This window comes from Leopardus geoffroyi, chromosome A1 (assembly GCF_018350155.1).
Source record: "Leopardus geoffroyi isolate Oge1 chromosome A1, O.geoffroyi_Oge1_pat1.0, whole genome shotgun sequence".
NCBI lineage: Eukaryota > Metazoa > Chordata > Mammalia > Carnivora > Felidae > Leopardus > Leopardus geoffroyi.
The window spans coordinates 153,764,001-153,770,000 of record NC_059326.1 but is presented as its reverse complement, the minus strand read 5'-3'; positions in this window follow the sequence as shown (position 1 = coordinate 153,770,000).

Below are 6,000 nucleotides of genomic sequence, written 5' to 3'. Positions count from 1 at the left end.
ATGTTAAACAGTATAATTGGAGGTAATTCTTAATACAGTACTCAATACTCACCCATCCTTTCCATTGCTCACTCTCCCCATTCCCTCTCCCTCCCTCTCCCTCTCTCCCTCTCCCTCTCTCTCTCACACACACACACATACACACACACACGAACATGTGCATGTACATGTGCATGCATGCACACCATTTTATTCTTTGAGCTCGATTATCACCTATAACATTTGATTCACACACATACAGTTACGACACCAAGCTCTCTCCAGAGTTCTAGTCTCAACTGCTCCACTTCCTCCCGGGAAAACAATCTGGGTGCTCTATCAGAATTCCAAAACTATCATGTCTGGACAAGAGCTCACTGTCTTTCCAAGCTTATTTCTAGTCGAAAGGCTGGTACTAATACTTTCCTAGTAACAGGCTCAAAACTTTTACTAGAGACATCCCATTTTCCTGTCCATGACATCCAGCCCTTGCCAAGTTTGACTGCATCCGTCACTCCCCCTTTACTTCTACAATCTCTACCCTTATCCAGTCCATTATTTCCTCTTGTGTGTTTTCTTTCAGTTGCTTCCTAATTGGTCCCTTACCTCCTTCATTTCCATTCCCAGTATTTACCTCTTCATTTTTGCCCAACGAATTTGTGTCAAATACAGGTCTGAACTCTATTCACTGTTCAAAAAACTTTCAAAGACCCATGTTGACAACAAAATAAACCTCCGACTAACATGTTTTATTTTTTTTTGTGGTTTCAAGTTTTTATTTAAATTCCAGCTAGTTAACATAAAGTATATTAGTTTCAGGCATAGAATTCAGTGATTCATCACTTACATACATACCTACCCTTACTGGTGCTCATCACAAGTGCCCTCCTTAATACCCATCACCTATTGAACCCATCCCCTGCCCACCTCTCCTCCAGCAACCCTGTTTGTTCTCTATACTTAAGAGTCATTTTCATGGTTTGCCTCTTTTTTTCCCCTATGTTCATCTGTTTTGTTTCTTAACATTCCACATGAGTGAAATCATATGGTATTTGTCTTTCTTTCACTAACTTATTCCACTTAGCATAATACCCTCTAGCTCCATCCATGTTACTGAAAATGGCAAGATTTCATTCTTTTTATGGCTGAGTAATATTCCATTGTGTGTGTGTGTGTATCACATATTCTTTATCCATTCATCAGTCAACTAACATATTTTTAAGAGGTCAAGTAGAAATAAACCCAAGAAAAAAATTATTGAATGATCCCTCAATTCCTTAGCCTGATGTTCAAATTTGCCCACATTCTCACTTCTCACCACAATATTATTTCCTTTTTTAAAAAAATATTTTTAATGTTTATTTTTTTTGAGACAGAGATATTGACAGAGTATGAGCAGGGGAGGGGCAGAGAGAGAGAGAGAGAGAAAGAGACAGAGAGAGAGAGAGAGAGAGGAAGACACAGAATCTGAAGCAGGCTCCAGGCTCTGAACTGTCAGCACAGAGCCTGACACAGGGCTCGAACCCACGAACCGTGAGATCATGACCTGAGCTGAAGTTGGGTGCTCAACCAACTGAGCCACCCAGGCACCTCCACAATATTATTTTCTAATAGGATTTCCATTCCCCTCTGCTTCGTGAAGGAGTGTACAAACAGCATTACGGGGAAATAACATAAATGGGAAAACAGAGACTTTTTCAACTTTGTTTTCTGATATAATTCTAGGCTTATAACATGGGAGGGAGCATGGGTTTTCCTAAAAACAATATTTGGTGATAGAAAAAAGATATTTGATTTGCATTCTATGCCATTATATTTTGAGTATATAGTACACGGTAATATTACCCATAAGTATACAGATTCATCAAAGTTTAATTAGGACTATAAAAGGGAATTTGTTTGACCAATGACCTGTGTCAGTTATTAGCTGTATGCACTTCAGATTAACCACACAGACAAAAATAATAATAAAGTCTTTTACTTTTTTTATTATTATTATTTTGAGAGAGCACATGCATATGAGTGGGGAAGGGTCAGAGAGAGGGAGAAAGAGAGGGAGAGAAAACCCAAATAGGTTCCACAGTGTCAGCTCAGAGCCCAACATGGGGCTTGATCTCACAAATCGTGAGATCATGGCCTGAGCTGAAATCAAGAGTCAGACACTCAACCAACTGAGCCACCCAGGTGCTCTGAAGTCTTTTACTTTTTAAATGGAGCTTATACTACCAATTTTGAAAGACTTTTTATTATTACATGAAATTCATTTTTAAAAGGGTATTTCTTCACACATAGTAGATGATCAGTAGTTTATTCTTTTTTTTTTTCCATTCCACTCATTCTTTAACTAAATTAAACTTGCCTCTATCACATATACCTTTTGCTCATTCAAATGCCTCTGCCTGCCATGCCCATTATTCCTACTCTAATGTGCCCCAAAACTACTCTTCAAGAATTAATTAAGGGGCACCTGAGTGGCTCCATTGTTTAAGCATTTGACTCTTGCTCAGGTCATGATCCCACAGTCATGAGATTGAGCCCCGCATCAGGTTCCATGCTGAGCATGGCTCCTGTTTGGTTCTCTCTTTCCCTATCTCTCTGACCCTCCCCCTGCTCGTGTGCTCTCTCAAAATAAATAAATAAACATTTTTTAAAAATTAATGAATTCAAATGACACCTCTTCCATGCTTCTATTCCCAATTCTTAATGGTCAATAGTGACCTTCTGAACGATGCTTTATCTGTTCCACTTTGGAACACTTATTTCATCTTCAGTGTTATAGTCTAAGGCTAATGGCAAATTCATATCTGGCACATGTTTTTAACTTTTTAAGTTTATTTATTTTGAGAGAGACTGAGAGCACAAACAGGGGAGGGGCAGAAAAAAAGGGAGAGAGAGAGAGAGAGAGAGAGAGAGAGAGAGAGAATACCAAGCATGCTCCACACTTGTCAGCATGGAGCCCAACACGGGGCTCAAACTCACAAACTGCATAACTTAACTGACTGAGCCACCTAGGAGCCCCCTAGCTAAGGTTTTAATGACTCCTCTTTCCCTAACATCTAACGTGGTACCCTACAAACAAGCACCAAAGTACTTAAAGAGTAAATACATGTTATCTGAACATAATTTATGTTCAACAACAACAACAAAATCAGAACCATAGAAATTATTGAAAAGTCATAGGTCCAACAGTTACAATAGGGTAGCAACAAAATTTGAACCCTGTTTTGCTGCATCCTAGGACCTTAGAACCTACACTATGCTAATCCTCATTATGAAGGGAGCATGGGTTTTCCTATTTTCTTAGATTTGAAAGATAGTACCAGTTTCTGTGGCAACATCTAAATAGATTGAATGTTCTTTACTGTGGATATGTACTAATTGTTTCTATAGTCCAAATAAAAACAATTAAAAATATCGTGCTTGGACTTCCAGTCAATGACTTTTTTTAGACCCATCAGAGAACTGAAATTGTAGGGAAAACTGCCACTCCAATATCTGTGGAGGAAAATCCAGAAAGTTATAGAAGATCTGCCTACTTGTGATAGAACCACTGGAGTATAAACTGGTAAGAACTCTTAAATGGTAATTTTGATTAATTACTGGAGCCTGAGTGTGGACTAGCATAAAATTGAGAAACTCCTTGGGGGCCCCAGTCTGGATGGAGCCCCCAGAGTTCTGTGAATTTTGTGAACCCCACTAGGTTCTCATAGTGAAAATCCAAGAAAAATCCTCTCATAATTGTGGCAGAAGGAGAAATGATTAATTACTGTGAAATATGTCCAAACCATTCTATATAACAAAGACCTCCTTTCCAAGATAACAGACCTTACTTGAGTTCATCTCAGCAGAGTGGAAGGGTGTTTCTCCCATTTCATCCCCCTCTAATGTTCCTGCCTCACCTATGAAGAAAACAAAAAGCCTCATGATAAAAACCCTCAGCAAACTAGCAAGAGAAGAAAACTTCTTCAACTTGATAAAGAGCATCTATAATTAGCCTACAGCTAGCATCATACTTCATGGTGAAAATGAGATGTTTCCTCTAAGATCAGAAACAAGGCAAGGATGCCACTACCACCATTTCTATTCAATAGTGTATTAGAAATCCTAGCTAATGCAAGAAGAAAGAAAGAAAGAAAGAAAGAAAGAAAGAAAGAAAGAAAGAAAGAAAGAAAGAAGAAAAGAAAAGAAAAGAAAAGAAAAAGTAAAAAAAAAAGAAAGACAGTACAGATTGGAAAGGAAGAAATAAAGCTGTCTTTGTTCATAGATGACATGATTGTCTGCAGAGAAAATCCCAGAGAATCAACAGAAAAACTCCTGGGACTAATTAATGATTATAGAAAGGTTGAAGGATACAAAGCTAATATACAAAAGTCAAATGCTTCCTTATATACTAGCAGTGAACTGGGACATGAAATTGAAAGCACAGTACCATTACATTAGCACCAAAATAAATAACTAAAAAAGACACTTAAGTGTAAATCTAATGACAAGATGTAAAGGAGAAAAACTACAAAATCTTATGAATGGAACCCAATAATATCTTAATAAATGAAGAGATAGTTCATGTTCATGTATCGGAAGATAATATTACTAATTTGTCAGTTCCTTCCAATTTGATCTATAGCCTCAACACAATCCCAAGAAAAATCCAAGCAAGTCATTTTGTGGATATCTATTAATGGTTCTAAAGTTTATATAGAAAGGAAAAGACCTGTATTAATTAACATAATACTTAAGAGGAACAAAATGAAAGACTCACACTACCCACTTTCAAGACTTACTTAAGTTGTGATAAGCCAATATATTATGGAATTGGCCAAAAATGGACACATGAATCAATAAAATAGTACAGAGAACCCATAAACAAACCTATACAGTCAACAGATCTTTGACAAAGAAACAGATAAAATTCAATGGAAAAAGGACAATCTTTTTCAACAAATGACACGGGAACAATTAGATGTCCAACTACAAATAAATAAATAAGCAAGCAAGCCTAGACATAGATCTTACATCTTTTGCAAAATTAGTTCAAAATAGTCACAGAGCTAAATTTAAGATATAAGTTATAAAATTTCTCCAACATAGGAGAAAATCTACATGACCTCCAGGTTCATAATGAGTTTCTAGATATAACAACAAAAACATAATCCATGAAAGAAAAAACTGATGTTTTATTTTATTAAAACTAAAAATGCCCACATATGTCCACATAAAACTTGCACACAAACATTGATAGAAGCTGTATTCACAATTGTTAAAAACTGGGAGAAACTAAGATGACCTTCAACAGGTGAGTAGATAAACAAAGTATGGTGCATAACTACAATGGAATATTATTTAGTAAAAGAAGTGAGCTATCAAGCCACAAAAGCATGCAGGTGGATCCTAAACATATATTGGTGAGTGAAAGAAGCCAGTCTGATTTCAATTCTATGAAATTCTGGAAGAGAGGAACTATAGAATTAGTAAAAAAAAAAAATCCATCTATGATTTCAGAGTTTGGGGAGGGGAGGATTGAATAGGTGAACCACAGAGGGTTTTCTAGAGCAGTGAAACTATTCTGTACAATACTTTAATGGTGGATACATGACCATAATCTATCCGTTTGTCAAAACTCATAGAATGTGTAACACAAAGAACAAATCCTAATGTATACAATTTTTAAAAAACACTTAAGAGGTCAGGGGATGGAACACAGAATGTACAAAAAGATCCAGCCATATTATCAATATATACAACGATGTCACCTTGGAAATGAGTAGAGTCTTTAAGACTAAAACATACAAGAAACTATACATAAACACCATCCTCTGGTTGATAAGGTTCTTTCCTAAGATGGCATGCATTTAAAACTCTGCTATGTCCATAAGTGTATACTAGAATTGAACAACTAAGTAAATGGAAGGTGGATGGGTGAAGCTAGGCTTCTCACTGCAGTAGTGAGACTTAACACATAAACAAGGGGAAGAAGCTGGAAAACTGCATTTACAATAGATTATAAAAATGCAGGCATCAGTA